This window comes from Parasteatoda tepidariorum, chromosome 3 (genome assembly GCF_982258835.1).
Source record: "Parasteatoda tepidariorum strain Cologne lab strain chromosome 3, Ptep-v5.0, whole genome shotgun sequence".
NCBI lineage: Eukaryota > Metazoa > Arthropoda > Arachnida > Araneae > Theridiidae > Parasteatoda > Parasteatoda tepidariorum.
Genome location: NC_141757.1, coordinates 12,728,444 through 12,745,498, shown reverse-complemented (window position 1 = coordinate 12,745,498; position 17,055 = coordinate 12,728,444). Strand labels below are relative to the sequence as shown.

Sequence of the window (17,055 nt, the reverse complement as noted above, 5' to 3'; positions counted from 1 at the left end):
TATATAAAAAAACAATTAATTCAAAAAATTTTAAATATTCATTAAAAATATGCGTTTATTTTAGAAGAATTTCGTTACGGATGAGTGTAAACGTACATTACGTGTAATGGGTGTAAACGTACGTACGGGATAAACGTACATTAATATTAGAAGAGAAAAGCCTTAAAACAATTGGCATGATTTCAACGAAACAAACAATGCATTCTGAATATGACGTAATTTTAAAATAGAAGCAAAAAACTCAGCCATATTCAATTTTTAATTAAGTTTAACTAATTTTAAATAAGAAATAATATTCGCGTATCATAAAAAAATGTCCTTTGAGTAAAACATGTATTTTGAATATTCAATGGATTGAAAGATTTTGGTCATTGAACTTTCGCCTAGAATTTGGGCGTAGGGCAATTTACAAATATAGTAGGTGTTCAACCTACTAGTAAGATTTGTCATTTATAATAAGCTGTCTCAGTCAAAATTGTAAGATGCCTTTTTTTTGTATGCATTTATTTATAAACTAATTTCCGATTTTTATTTTTACAGTTTTTAAATTCCTCTGATTGAACACTAAAAATGGTGAGTCAATTTTTCTTACAACTATTTAATGTTTCTTTCATATTTCAAATCTGATTTTTAAAAGAAATATTTTAAGTTTTAACAAATTTGCCTTGACACGTGGAAAAATATGATCATGTTTGAACCATAATATCTTGCAAGTTGGCTTCAAACTTTATAACATATTAAATTCAACATTTTTTCAATTCAAATTGAACTATAATATCAAGAAAGTTGGTTATCAACTTTATAACATATTAAATTCAAAATTTTTTCCATTGAAATTGAACTATAGTATCTTGCAAGTTGGCTGCCACCTTTATAAGATGCTAAATTCAATAATGTTTCCGTTCAAGTTGAACCATAATACCGAAGAAATTGAATGGCATCCTAGATGTTAAATTCAACAATCAAATTGAACCATAATATCGTGCAGGTTGGCTGCAAACTTCATAAGATATTCAATTCAAAAACTTTTCTGTTTAAGTTCAACTATAACGTTGAGAAAGTTGGCTAGAAACTTTATAATATATTAAACTCGATAATCTTTTCGTTCAAATTGAGCTATAATATTGAGAAAGTTGGCTAAAAGCTTTGTAAGAAGTTAAATTTAACAATGTTTTCGCTCAAGCATCTATAATATCGAGTAATTCGACTGCCATCTTTGATTTTAAATTCAACAATCAAATTGAACCATAATATCGTGCAGGTTGACTGCAAAATTTATAAACTGTTAAATTCAACAATGCCTTCCAATCAGGAGAACCGGGGTCGAATCCCGATAGCTGGTCGAAACGAATTCCGCATTCGGCTTTCACCGACCACAGTGCTGACGTGAAATATACTCAGTGGTAGACGGATCATGGGTTAGAGTCCCCTTGCCGTCAGGCTAAGACTTCTCGCGGTCTCCCACTTCATGTAACGCAGATGCGGGTTAGCTCCATCAAAAAGTCCTCCACGGAGGCAAATATCTCCCCATACTCGATCCAGGAAACCCCTTGTCTTCTGTATAGGGTTTAAAATTACAGGGCTACGTAGTTGAACATTAGTAGTCGTAAACCCAACAATTGGGTTGGTTGTTCAACGACGGTTATAAAATACAATATAAAATGTTAGATGCAAGTTGAACCGAAATATTGTGTAAGTGCAATCTGCAATATTGTGCAATCTCCAAACTTTATAAAGTCCCGCAGTGGACTGATCGTTAAGACACGGTTCCCAGCAGATCACCGAAGTCAAGCATCACTGGCTACGGTCAGTGTGCGGGTGGGTGACCACTTGTATCAGTCTGCGTAGGGACCGAGGGTGTGCGGTATTGGTCCTCGTTAAACTGTGCTACCGTAAAGTGCTCGACTTCGCGCGCAGGTCGTCGGGCTACCGAAGCGGGGGTGCCATCCCTTCCGCAGAGGATCAAAATTGTGATGGCATGTCTTCAGATCATCCTCCGGGATGTTTCCCAGACCGTCGCCAATAGCCCATTGTGCAGCTCTAGTGCGACGTAAAGTAACAACAACAACAACAAACTTTATAAGAAATTAAATTCAAATATGTTTCCGTTCAAGTTGATCCATAATATCGTGCAATCAACTTTTAGATTAATCAAGTTTTAGATGATTTAATTTGCGTGCAACTGCGGTTGTTGCAAATATACACGATATTTGATTTAACCAACTCTAAATTTTCTAAGAATGTGAAAAAGCGATGGCTTCAAAATGGCCGCCATATAATAATCATTCTTTAATGATTTGAATTTTCATCTCTTTGTGTGGTGAATGCATACTTTAAAGTGGCTTGCGTAACGAATCTTGCATCAAACTTTGTGATGCCCAAAACATAGAGAAAAAATTAAAGAAAAATTTCAATGTGTTTGCTTTTGATTACAAGATATTTTACACTAATAAAACTCATATTAAACGCAAATTCAGTTCTTTGTTTTAAAGCAATAAAGATTAACCCTAATGCTATTGCAACAGCTAAAGTGCTAATTTATCTTAAAACAAACAGTTCATTACTTTAATGTCGTTTGATAAAGATTACGGAAGGTTAGGAAATTCCCCGATTAATTTATATATAAAGCAAAACTTCTTGAATTTTAAAAGAAAATAACTGCTTGAAAATATTTTGCAAAGTTCGCGTAAAAGATTGATCCTTCGGTAACTGCTGTTGAGGTAAGATTTATACGAACTTGTTTCGCTAGTTAACGTTTGCTAAAAAAATCCAGTATATTTAGATGGGTAAAGCCACTGCCAATACCAGAAAAACCTACTTGAAATCAAATGAATTTTTAAGGCAGTGGGTGCGTATTTAGTTTTTTCAGTGGCCAAAAATATGATTTCAGTCACACACACGTCAGAGCCAGTTTTACCCAACCATACCCCATTCATTTATCCTTAAATCGTTATTTTCATCTGAACCAGAGGACGATAAATCTCCAATTCAGTACCACAGAGGTGTTGATTTGTTACGGGAGTTTGGAGGAATTTGCGACCCCGACATATTTAGCGTGCACCAGTCACCATTTAATACACTGGGATTCTTCAGTCGGCGGGATTCGAACCCCATGTTCTCTCGAACATGAGCCCAACGTCCTACCAATAAGGATTCTAGGCCCTGTGTTTTTGTTTTATTCTAATATGTATGCAAATTCTTGAAAGTGCAAAATATGTAAACATGCAAAATATGCTCGCTTTCACCGACTTTATAGATGAAGATTGATTCATCACCCAAAAAAAGTGCTTTAAAAACGTTCTATTTATTCCTCAACAAAAGTTTGAAAGTGAAATATAGAAAGCGATTTCGAAACTACCTCCAAAACGCTTATTCCTTTATTACATTTTAAAGTATTACGTTTGAAGAAAATAACGCCTTTAAAAATATTATTCAAACAATAAAGACATATTTTTTTCACAATTTGAAGTACTAATTATTAATGAAAATATGCTTTTAAGAATATTATTCGAACGTATAAAAACGTTTTCTGTGTCACAATTTGAAGTGCTAATTTTGAATAAAATAATAAATAGCAAAATATTTAAAAAAATATCAAACCACTTGCTTTTTTCTATTTTAAAGTACTGATTTTAAGAGACTTTGTGAAAGGAACTAATCCGCATTTGCGTTACATTGAGAGAAAGACTACGAGAATCTCGCACGGTTAGCCTGACGGCAAGGGGACTCTAACCCATGATCCGTCTACTACTGAGGATATTGCACGTCAGCACTGTGGTCGGTGCAAGCCGGATGCGGAATTCGTATCGACCAGCCATCGCCGGGATTCGAACCCGGTTATCCTCATTGGAAGGCGAACGCTCTATCGTACTTCTTAATCTAATTACACGATTCATAATCTAATTATTATGGTCTAATTAGCACATTATTAAGGTTTTTAGCAAATTCGTAGCATTCGAGTTATTGTTGCGATTTTTCCTAGAGTGTAATATTTAAAAATAAGAGACTATTTTTCCTTTTATGCTTCTATAAGCGATCCTAACATTCGAACGTTTTCGAATTTTCGAACAAAACTAATAAATGTTTAAGTGCGAAATAAAAAAAAAATAAATCTCACAGAAAGATTCCTTAACTGCTATCAAAACCTAATAAGAAAGAGCCGTATAATTTTATGAATGTTTGTAACTGACGTAACTAACAATACTTGTTTTTGTACATGAACGTTTTTCATTGTTAAACTATTTTTTGTAAAATAAATATGAAGAAAATAAATCATACTTTTTTTTTCTATAATTGATAAGAAATGGCTTATTCTGCAGTTATTCAAAGAATTGTCTTCAAATGAGTGTTAAAACATTTAATTTCAAAATAAAAAAAAATCCATAAATTTTTGAAATGATTTACGCTTATAGTTTAATTCAAAAATATAATTTATATCATATTTTAGAGTTAAAGGAAATTCCACGTTATTATCAGAAACAAAGAGGCTTCATTATCTAGGTATTATGTTATATTATTTTTTTAGATCATTTAAGTCTGTACGTTGATTTATTTCGGTCTTTAATACATTTGGAAAACAATGGCAAATTAAACTATGCTATTGTAAAAAGAAAGAAAATCAATAAAATTTTATTTTAAATCTTTGACTGAATGAATTGATTCATTTCTTTTTTTGTTGATGTACAAAAAACTTTCATATTTATTTTAACAATAGCTTTAAGAGAATTATTCTCCTTTTTTTAAAAAAAATTTTAAATCACAAATTAAGTTGTTTCATTATTTAAAGGCATTTTTCAATTTTTAATAGATTAAAAAAGAATAAGGCAAAAGTGTAAACATTTCTTTTAAAAGTAGTGTTAATATTGCTTTGTTTACAAAATATTTTGAAAACTTGTTTTTACAGAATAACGTTAATAATTATAACAATAATATTGATTGAAGTTTAAATTTTAACGGAAATTTTGTTACGAAAAGTTTTAGTAACGTTTTTAACGTTACGAAGTATTTTAGCAACGTTATACGTACAGTGAAACACCCAAGAAAGACAACCTCTGTGTAGCGACCTCCTCTATTTACTATCACTTTTGGGAGGCACGAAATTTTTTCCGTAGACTTTTCGTTGAGGAGTTGTAGTTGTAGTTAATTTACGTCGCACTAGAGCTGCACAATGGGCTATTGGCGACGGTCTGGGAAACATCCCTGAGGATGATCCGAAGGTATACCATCGCAATTTTGATCCTCTGCAGAGGGGATGGCATCTCCGCTTCGGTAGCCGACAACCTGCGCGCGAAGTCGAGCACTTTACGGTATAACAGTTCAACGAGGACGGTACAGGCGATACAAAATCACACACGAAAACGTACTTTCTCTGACGTACGTTCTAAACATAAAGTTTTTTCTACTAATTAGAATTTCTGACATCCAAAATACAAAGGGTAGCCCGCAATCTGGGAAATATTTTCCCATTAGTTTGGTCTGGAAAGCGATCCAAAATTTAGACCCCAAAATGTTAATTTTACTCTGGCGTATTTCGCCATATCTCGAGAACTTTTTAAGCGAATTAAAAAACCTTTGATCAAAATTATAAAACTCATTTATCCAATAATAATTCTACGTATAGAATAACTTTTCGTAAATATTTATTATTTTTTATTGTTTAATAATAATCGAAAAAATTTTAAATTGTAGGACATAAATTTTTTTTAATATCATTTTAAAGAATGTAATTTTACATGGCAAAATACAAAATTTAAGCGAAAGCGGTCAAATAATTCCTCAGAAATCAAACTTTAAAAAAAGTGTAACTTTTGCCCAGATTTGTACCCAGAAATAATAAAATAATAATAATACAAATCACTCATACTAAAACATTAAATTACTGCGAAGAACAACAACACGTTTTATATATTAAAAACAACCAAAAATATTTCTCTTATTTTAAATGAGTAATTTCTTGATATTGTTTTCTTCTGTACACGTACTGAAGTTTCAGGGAATATTCTAGAATATAATTATGCGACAATATTTTTTTTCGTAAAAGAAAACCGAAGAAACAATTGCCATCCTTTCTGATGCTTCCGCCGTTTTAGCCAATCATAAATTCAATCTCTTTAAATAAAATTTTTTTTTTCTGTACACGTATCGAAGTTTCAGGAGGTATTCTAGAATATAATTATGTGACAATATTTTTTTTTTTTTTCGTAAAGGAAAATTAAGTAAAAACGAAGAAACAATTGGCATCCTTTCTGACTCTTCCGCCGTTTTCGCCAAGCATAAATTCATTCTCTTTAAAAAAATTTTTTTTTCTGTACATGTATCGAAGTTTCAGGAGATATTCTAGAATATAATTCTAGAATACAATTATGTGACAATATTTTTTTTCGTAAAAGAAAATTAAGTAAAAACGAAGAAACAATTGGCATCCTTTCTGGCACTTTCACCGTTTTCGCCAAGCATAAATTCAATCCTTTTTAAATAAAGCTATTTTCGTACGAATTTCCACCTTAATTGCAATGCATACCTCAAGAATGAAGTAAACAAAAACCTTGAATGAAAAGAATCTTCTAAACACGCACGCACTAATAGATGACGTGACTAATAACACGTATAACAACAGACGATAATTGACGACCTTTAAGTTTTAGTCCTCGTAATTGCATGACGGTCTTCCATTGAAACAAGAGAATACATTTCGGCGACATTGCTGGGATTCGTTCCATACGAGACAATACCGACGGTCATTTCTGCTGAGGCCAACAGCGGCATCCGTTCATTAAATTTCCCAATTGGATGTCCATTTCCGATCGAACAAAACTCGTCATTGAAAAACATGGTCGCCATTGATGAATATCGGAATATATAAACTTCCTTGTCGGTTGAAATCAAAATGGTTGAGGTGAGTCCCAACAAGAAAATGGGTTTACATGGTCCTTTCTGTGACCTGAATGCTAAAATGGGCCCTACGGTCATAAACCCGTTCACTTGCTTCCTTCATGTGATGCTTATGGGAATGCTAATCTATTTCCGACTGTTATCTCTTATAGATTCCGAACTGGACTTCAGAGATTTATTGTTGTTCACTAGAAAGTAGTCGGGCAACAGTTTATCGGGCAATTGCAATTAAACAGTTTTTTTGTTGCTTGGACAGTTGTAGATCGAAATCACTATTTGGAGAGCACTACGAACGTTTTGAGAATACAGGATTATTTTTGGCGCATCTGTTATATTCCGTTAAGAAAAGACCATTGCGATATAAGATTTAAGTAATCATCCGCGGCGACTGCATATAGTTCCGATTTATTTCCTTATCAAATTATACAAATATGCTTTCAAAACAATGTAAAAAAGCTTTTAAAAGTTAAACACGCCAGGCAGAAATTTAATGTTTACTATCTTTTACGATACATGTCACAGAATTATTAAAAAAATAGAAGGTTATAGTTTCGAAATTTTACTGAAATCTTAGACTTGGCGACATATTTCGATAAAAAAGGAGAAGAATTGTTCTGGAAAAGAAACAATTATATGACGGTGCAAGAGCATTGGATTTGATTGGATCACTAAAAATGACGCGTCTTATACCGACATGCGCATAACAAATCAAATGCAAGATGAAGAATTTTTACCTTTGTTTCGCTGTAGAAGAAAATCGTCTGCAAGGAGCAAATATTTAATGTTCTCTCGTCATTTTCTTTAAATGCGAATACGATTTTTAGATATAATTTTTTATTCTTTTTTTTTTGTTAATTGATTATTCAATAAGTTTTGTTTTCCTCATTTCACACGATTTATGTGGATACGAAATCCGCACCCGGTTCGCACCGACCACAGTGATGGCGTAAAATATCCTCAGTGGTAGACGGATGATGGGTTAGAGTCCCCTTGCCATCAGACTAACTGTGGAGGTTTTCGTGGTTTTCCTCACCACGTAACGTAAATGCTGGTTAGTTCCATCAAAAAATCCTCTATGAACGCAAATTTCTCCCAATACTTGATCCAGGAAATCCGTTGTCTTCTGGATTGGGTTCAAAATTACAAGGCTACGGAGTTGAACATTGGTAGCCGTAAACTCGGTTGGCTGTCCTACGACCTTTATAAAGGATGTAAGGACACTATTTTTTGACATTATTTTTATACATTCTATACATTGTTTTGCGATATCGAAATTCGCTAAATCTCAAGTTTTTCATTTTGGAGAAGATTATAAAGGTTTAAAAAGTATACAATTATTTTCATCGGATTGATTGGATAGATTTATTATATTTTAATACCATTTCTAACGCACAAATTCAGCTTACATACAAGTAATCCGATTTACGATTAAAGCAACTCTAGCCTTGAGAATTTAAACACGGAGTACTTCGCAATGCTGAAAGTTTTCTTTGGCTGACGAATTTGTTTTCCTTTCTTCTTTATTCTTTCTCTCTTGATTCTTGTTTTTTTCTTTAGTAATATTAAGTGGTAGTTTATCAATTGTGATTCTTGGTTTAATAAATTCAATTTAGTAGAGTTTTATCCACCCCTATTTATAAACAATTCGTAGGCTTATATAATTCACCACTTTATAACTGCAAAATTTACTTAGTAGTTATTTACCGTTTTTTTAAAAAATTATTTTGGCGTGACCGGAGCAGTTGGCATCTCTGCACTTAGAAAACAAAGTAATTATTTACTATAAGAAAAAAAAATGAAAATATGAGATAAATATTTATGAAATAATCTCGTATTTTTTTTTCAATACTCGAACTAAGCAACTGAAACCTTCAAAATCTGACATCAATTGACATTCTGCGTTTGTTCTTTCTATTATTGCTAATCGGCAACAGTTGTTTATCGCTTGTTTCATTTGAGATAACGGATTGAAGTATTGTCGGTACATTCCTATTTATTATTGATGTGATGTTTGCATGCTTACTCAAAATTTTGTCTAAATTGCGATCACGTCAAATGTACGCATATCCGTAGAGATAGGTATACCACAAAGAGAATTTCAATATTTCAAAGCTTTGGAAGAAAATAGACTTCGATATATATTTACCTCTATCAATGGATAAAAGTCATTAAAAGAGATAAAATAAAAATGCAAACGGGTTTTGTAATTTTCCTTATAAAATTCGAAATGCGTCAAAATGACGCGTCACGTAAACCTAGTGTTAAAAAAAAATCATAATTTTTATAAAATAATTGTGTATTTAATTTAGAAGTAGAAAAGTTCGTTTCATGTTGATATTATAGTTTCTTGAACTTTAAAAAAAAAATGACTCATTATAACATTTGGGGAAGGGCCAAGGAAAGTTAACGATGCATTCATTATATCTTTCAAAACTTTTTCAGCAGTTCCTAAAATGATATTCTAAATATTGACAGTGTTAATAGAGAGATTTTCAAATTGGCTGGGAAAATTCACTGTTCCGTGATGATTAAAGTTTGTGTTTATCTGACGTTTTTAGAAGAAAATAAAATTTGAGATTTTATTAATAAGCTTTATTTTTCGAAGGTATAATTTGCGACTTATTTAAACCTCGTTTGGTATTTACCAAGTTGAGATTTTCAGTAAATTCACAACGAGGTATTAAAAAACAAAGTTTAAGAAACGATTTTAACTCCATTAGTCCATGAAAAATAATTTTAAAAAATCTTGCAAGAAAAAATACTTTTTGTTACGATTCTTTATCGAAAAAGTTAATAACTTATTTTTTATTATTTTTTTATGCAGTTGTTTTATGAGAAAATTCAAGCAAGTTTGCTGTCTCTATATTTTTACCGTGTCTTTGTGTAAATTTATTCTTGAATACTAAATTTCAATAAATTTTTTTGAATTGTCGCAATATTATTATAATAATTTAAAACTTTTAAAATGTATCATTAAAAATTTTTTAAAATATAAAAATTGCAAGAAATATTCAAGCACTGGTTTTAAATTTATTTTCAGTTTTTATGAGAATGATTATATTTTGAGAATGTAATTTAGTTAGCAGTTATTTTGAGAATGATTAATATTTTATAATTTTCAGCATTGAAAATTGGTAAACTTTGATAATTCTGCTATTGAAAATCAAAATATGCGGTAATTATATTCTGGTTTTCAAAATTATATGTCTCATTATCACGCTTTTAGTAAAAAATATAAAATTGAAAAGTAAATTTAATCAAATAAATAGCCTTATTCTAAGGTATAATCAAAAAATTACTCAATTTTACCACATTTACTAGCAAACAGCATGGTAATAAAACCACATTTTATTGTGAATTTTACCAAAATCATTACCTAGCTTTCAAGTGTTCCCATAGATCCAGAAACACAGCAAATTTTAAGATATTCTGATAATTTCGACCTTTTTTTTTCTCAGTGTATATTTTTTTCCTCAGTGGACAAATTTGCTGTGGGCAATATATTTATTTTGAGAGCAAATTATTATAATTTTTTATAAAATGCATATTATTCAAATAACTCAATTTCTATTAATTAACGTGGTTTTTATAATGTTTGCGGTTTCAACTAATATAATTGAAAACAAATGAATTAACGTATTCAAAAACTGCTTACAAAATATTATTTATCAATCTTTTCACTAAGATTAAAAAATTTTGGGATGGACAAATTTTACGGGAGGAATTTTTACGGGGGGAAATATTTCAAAGAAGGAATTATTAAGGAATTTAACAGTCAATAATGTTCAAGGTTTTAAAGTCATGCCCTTGTAATGCATTTTACAACCAAACAGCATGGTAATAAAACCACATTTTATTGTTAATTATACCAAAATCATTGCCATTAATCATTATTGTTACAATTTTTTTATAAAATGAATGTTATTCAAGTAACTTATTTTCCATTAATTAACACAATTTTTACAGTTTCAACAAATATAATTGAAATTAATTTTAATACTTTACGAAAAATATAAACTGAAATTTAAGAAAAGCAATATTTGGCCAACAAAATATTATGTATCAAACTATAAATTAAGATTAACGGATTTAATATTTTTACGGGAGAAATATTTTAAAGAAGGAATTATAGTGGAATTTAACAGTCAATAATGGTCAAGGTTTTAAGGTCATGCCCTTGTAATGCATTTCACGCTTGCTTTAACCCGCGTTACAAAAAGGGAGATTAATTCATTCAATGGGAATTAAACAATCATTGTGTAAATTGTAATATTAACCTGAATATTACTTAGATTATCGGAACTAAAAAGTTTATTATTTTTTTAAGCTTACCCTACGAACCTCAGCTTATCTACATCCGCGAGGAAATGACAAGTATTTCCTACTTTTATTTGAAAAGGTTAACTTTAATGTTTATACCTACTTTTAGTGATAGTATCCAACGAAAATAACGTTATCTAGAATCGAAAAAGTATTAAATATCTATTTCGATGCTATCAATAGTACTCTGAGGAAAAAAAGTAAAGTCAAAGCTAGTAATATATGGTAGAATTTATCATGTTTATGGTTCTATGAAAACACCAAAAAAGCTCGGTAGTTTGTACCTAAGTGCTTTAGTAATGATTTTGGTAAAATAAGCAATAAAATATGATTTTATAATAAGTGATAAAATTTGGTAAATGTGGTAAAATTAGGTAATTTTGTCATGATACCTTAGAGCATTGCATAAAAACCATTTATTAGTTTAAATTTACTTTTTTGTTTTGTACTTTTTTTTAAATGTTTTGTATGAAGAGCTATAATTTTGAAAATTGCATAATAAATTGGCCATAAAATAGTTCGAATGCCACTTGTTTTTTAGTTCTGAAAATGTCACTTACCTGGTTCTTCCACTAAGTTGCTCAATTAATATGGTTAAAATAGTTACAATTTTTTATTTAATATTATTTGTTGCTTTTTTTGGTGCCTTTGCGTTATTGAAGTAAGCGAAACTAATGTAAATGTAGTATAACTCGTCGGAATATATGTGTGCCAGAAAAATACCCTCACGGTTTGGTGGTTGGAAAGCCTGGTGCGGAGACCAGGCAATGACTACTCCTATTTTTCCTCTGATCCATATTGTGGTAGTGTAATGTGCGTATGAATCAGTATTGTCTTCGTATTATCATCAGAATAGCTCTCATAATAGCTCAGAATAGCGATCTTAACAACTAAAACAAACTATTAAGAAAAGATATCGAAACCAGTAAATCCCGAACGAATGTATCGGTAACAACTTATGCTATCGAAAAAGTTTCGAAATGAAATATCGATATTTGAATATCGCTCCATAGTAACGATAGTTTTTCAATGTCATTAGACAGTTGGTTATTTCTCAAAGATATGGAGTATAAAGTAAGGTTTATAAATACCATATTTTTTTAAGATAACTAAAAAGGTGACTTATTTTCATTTCTTTGCATTTTTAATTTCTCTGAAGTTAAAATAAATAAAAGTAGAGTCATTAATCTACTTGTCAAATGTTGTATCCAGTTTTTTGCGCTGACATATCAGCAGTTTTTTTTATCAAATTTTATAGTATGGCGGTCATTAAAGATTTATTCACTCTAAATTGCTACTTTTAAGTCTGGTATTTGGAGTAAAAGCTGTAAAAAATAACTGGATTTTGTCACATTTTCCAAACGGAGATGGTAAAAAAAAAAGAAATAAAATTATTTAGTCATAAAGTGTATCTTATCTCCTGTGAAAGAATATCAATCATCGCTTATCTCTTGACCGGGTAAAAGGATTATCAGTGCTCACATAACTAAAAGCACACATAACTATGACTATGTTTTATGCTTTTTAAATAAATAAAATTATGCATTTCGCAAGTATTGATTGCAAAAAGATAAAACGAACCGAAGAAAAAAGATACAGTATTAAGAGGATTTAGTTTGTTTTTTTTTATCTCGAAAAAAATTATAATGAATAAAATTGTCTTCCATTTTGCCCTTTTTTCATATAATATTACTGCTTGAACAGTTAATTTTTAAAAAAATTGCCACAGTAGTGGGAGGCTAGTGATTTTCAGCTAGTTTTTTAAACATGCAGTTTTTGAATACTTAACAATAATTTTTTGATGGTAAATTTGGTTTGTTCGGTCGAGCTTTAACTGTATCTTTAATAAACTATTCGAAGTTATATAAGGCACCGTTCAAATATTACGTAAGCATATTTGAAGCAACCAAGCAAGTCGCAACACACACACCCTTTGACCTTTGCCTTGACTTTTACCATAGTAATCTATTTTTGGGATTCAAGTCAAATAAAAGATGGCTCTTAGCTCGAAATGAATTTGTATTTTATAAAATTTTGAATATTCTTTAGGAATCTCTTGTGTTTATTTTTTTTTGTACTCAAAACTATTAATCTCTAAAACAATTCGAAGAAATGTTTTTCCAATTTCGTCTTTTCTTGAATTCAATGTTTATATCAAGTTTGTAGTTTTCCACGCATATTTTTCGTTAAATTTGTTTGTTTTTTCTTCTTTTTTTATAAAGTTTTTGAAATAAGAGAATTTTAGTGTGTTACGTAAACATCGCTCTTACCCCTTTCGCGTTAGGTGCTTACGCAATATTTCAACAACCTCTAACAATATTATATTATTCAAACTTATGTATATATACCATTCTAATATGCATAACAATATTATAAAGCTATAATATCATTATAATTACTTGGAAAAAATTTCCAAAATATTAAAAACCTACAAATTTATGACCCGGTAAAATTCCATGACTGAAATAGATCAAAAATATTCCAAATTATTAGATAATTAACAAATAAGAAAATTTCGTTCATATATAGGTTAACGTCAAAGAATTAACATACATACCTTATTAATCCTCTTCTCCTCTTCACTTTTATTTAGAATACATAAATTTATTTAGAATACGTGTTTTGAATTTTTTTTGAATACATGATTTTTAGAATAAGTGTGCGTAAATTAATTTATTACGTTTATTTAAAATACGTCCTTTGTTGCCAACGAAATAAAAAAAAAGAAAAAAAATGAGAAAAACAAATCTAGAAAAACGTTTCAGCTGAGAGTGAGACACATTCATGAGATATTCGATTCTCTTGTTGGCGAAGTGAGTTCTCACCTTTTCTCCATGGCACGTTTGCCTCTCTCGGCCACTGCGGCTTTTCCAGTTTTTTTTCCAAATTTTACTTATTTTTCATTTTCTGTTTAACTCTCGGCCACCGTCATTTTTTTAATAGTTTTTTTCTCACCTTTTTTTTCACTTAAATGTTCGATTTAGTACCTAATATTATAGGGTTTCGGTTCTATTTCTGTACTGTTTCATTTTAAAACATGATGTTCCAACATATATCAGTTTGTTTCACTCTTTTATAGCCATTGCGAGAAAAGATATTTCGTTTGTTTTAAGACGGTATAAAAATTACATCAAGGACAAATAATTACACTCGTTTGATATTTCAGCTCTTTTATTGCCAGAGCGAAAAATAAATTTCATCGATTGTTTTAACAGTCTACGCATTAGTGTTTTATTGAATGAGGTCGATGTATTACAGTCCCTGGCCGAATTATTAAACGCACTCTAAGAGTCTATGTAATATCTTAATTATCAGGTGATACTATACAGCTTTATTGTTTTGATGCAAACTGAAACCGGTTTTGCACTTGTTTACGTTCGTGTATCAAATAGTTTAACATTGTTATGCAATAGTTAAAAATAAATACAAATAGAAAGTATATAAAAAAATCGCCTGAATAAAAACCCATTACATGTATGTTTAAGTATAAAAGTATAGCCTATAAACTACTGCAAAACATGCCATTATAAAAACTCTATAGTGCGTCGAATAATTTGGTCTAATTATTATAATGTTCTAATATAATACCTGATATAATTATTATTCTATATTTATATAATATATAGTCTAATTTATCCAATCGTCGAATTTATATTATATGTCGTATAATTTAACCCATTGATACACGAACGTAAACAAGTTCAAACCGGTTTCAGCCACGTAAAAACAATAAAGCTGTATAGTATTACCTGATAATTAAGATTTTACATAGACTCTTATAGTGCGTCTGATAATTTGGACTGTATAGTATTATTAGGGACTTCAGAATTTGTTTTTCAAGCTCTGGAAATCCGACTAAGTTTAAGTTGTTATATTTCTTGCTTTTAAAATAAACTTTTACTAAAAAGAGTTTATAATTGCATGGAATAAGTTCATGCACCCCAGAAGCCCTACCGACCCTAACGCAATCTGCATATCACGCTTTTTAATCTAACAAAATAAAATTAAATCAAAAATAGATTTTCACAAATTGCTGTCAGAAACCGCGAAATTCCTCAGAAGAAAATGGCGCTGCTTGGGACGATACAAGGAACCATCACAAGCAATTCTTTCGCCTGCAATTATTTTTTTTTTAAAAAAAGAATTAAAAATCTACGCATATATGCTTTTTTCTTTCAATTAGAATAAGAATATATTGAACCACCGCACTGTGGGTGGTAACAATCGAAGGTCAAAAACTGAAACGAACACTGCAAAGACAACAGTCAGCTCGATGGGGTGTACTGTTCTAAAAATCATTGACCCGAATCTTTGGAAAAAGCACAAAGCACACTATCGACGAGATTTTCCATCGTCTATCCTTGGCATAGACACCCACTTGGCATGGACTCTTTTATGTTTATCTTTTTCATTCGAAGAAAAGAATGAAAACAAAAAATAAAAAAAATCGGAAACGATGAGGCTTTCATTAACACACCTATGAATTAGTGGCAAGGTTAAGTGTGTTCATTGTTTGTTTCGCTCAGGAGGGGGGGAATTTTTTGTTGAAGGATTATTTTTGATAAGCGAATATAATTTGTTTACATTAATTGAGTAATGTAAACAAATATTTTCGAATGTTATTTTATTTTTTTATTGCATGTTGTTTAAACCATCCGTGTATCATACTTTGTGTTAAAATAGAGAAGCCATTGTTTTTCTTACTTAATGATGGCTGGAGTTGTATATAATAACATTTTGCTTTTAAATATGCAGTTATGCTTAAGGAAACATAAGCTTGAATTTGAATATTTTGTGCTATAATTTTTATGCGAACGTGCTACGCTGCACGTATATTCAGTTGAATGATATATCAAATTTGTTGTCGATTTTAGGTTCTTTTATTGGAGACATCAGAACACAATTTTAAGTACCTTGCTCTACAAATATGATATAAAAGGCCTAATTTCATATACTCCTTTTCTGAAGTAGAGTAATCAATTAAAACGTGGGCTTCAAGTATATCAAGTGTTTGAAAACGTTGAACTAAACACTGGAAAACTATATGTTTTTCCATATTTTTTTCTTCACTTATGTTCTTTTACTAGTAGAGTAATCAAGTGAGACATTGATTTAAAGCAGAGGTGTCAAACTCAAAAGCTAACTTGGGCCAAATAAACAATGCTTTACTGGCTAAAGAAAAAAAAATAATGTTCATAGAAACAAATATTTTTATTTTGAATAGTAAGTACATTGTAATAAACATATATAAAGTTACATTATTGTTTGATACTTGACATCTCTTCTCTGCTACTATCTTTCCTATTTCGGGAAAAATTTTATTGGCCGAGACTACTTTCAAAATTGACCCAACGTGAGCATTATTAATACAGTTTCGGACAGGAGATTTATTTCCATTCATAACAGAAAATAATTTCTCGCACTAATAAGTACTTCCAAACATAGAAATAATTTCATGTGCGAATTTTCGAGTATTTTCAAACCTTGCCGGTAAATATTTGTAAAATTCAGTCACACCCACTTCAATGAATTTTGCCTTCAAATTTGAGTCGTACTGAATCTCAATCACATCCATTTGCATATTACTGGGTACTGAGTCTATATTTATTGGGAAAATTGAAGAAAACAAACAAAATTTGTCTTCCAAAGAAATAAAATCTTTAAACCTTGTTTCAAATTCTGTTCTAAGATTTGAAATTTTTTCTGCGTATTTTTGATACAATGCAGTATCCCTGGAATGGCAGGGGGCGCAAGCCAATTAGAACTTTACATTTTCGCGCATACAATTTAAAATGATCCGTATAGTTTATAAATAAAGTATATTCTAATTTTATATGCTAGTTT

General features: G+C 30.5%; 1 protein-coding gene across 1 annotated transcript in view; it reads left to right on the top strand.

Moving 5' to 3' along the window:
* The first annotated feature begins 545 nt into the window (after nucleotides 1–545).
* The window catches only part of LOC107447362 (sodium-dependent transporter bedraggled), a 115,121-nt gene continuing 98,611 nt past the window's right edge, over nucleotides 546–17,055 (top strand). Inside the window, exon 1 of the mRNA XM_087158830.1 lies at nucleotides 546–573. The gene's annotated coding sequence lies outside the window, so the exon portion shown is untranslated. The remainder of the gene's footprint in view (nucleotides 574–17,055) is intronic.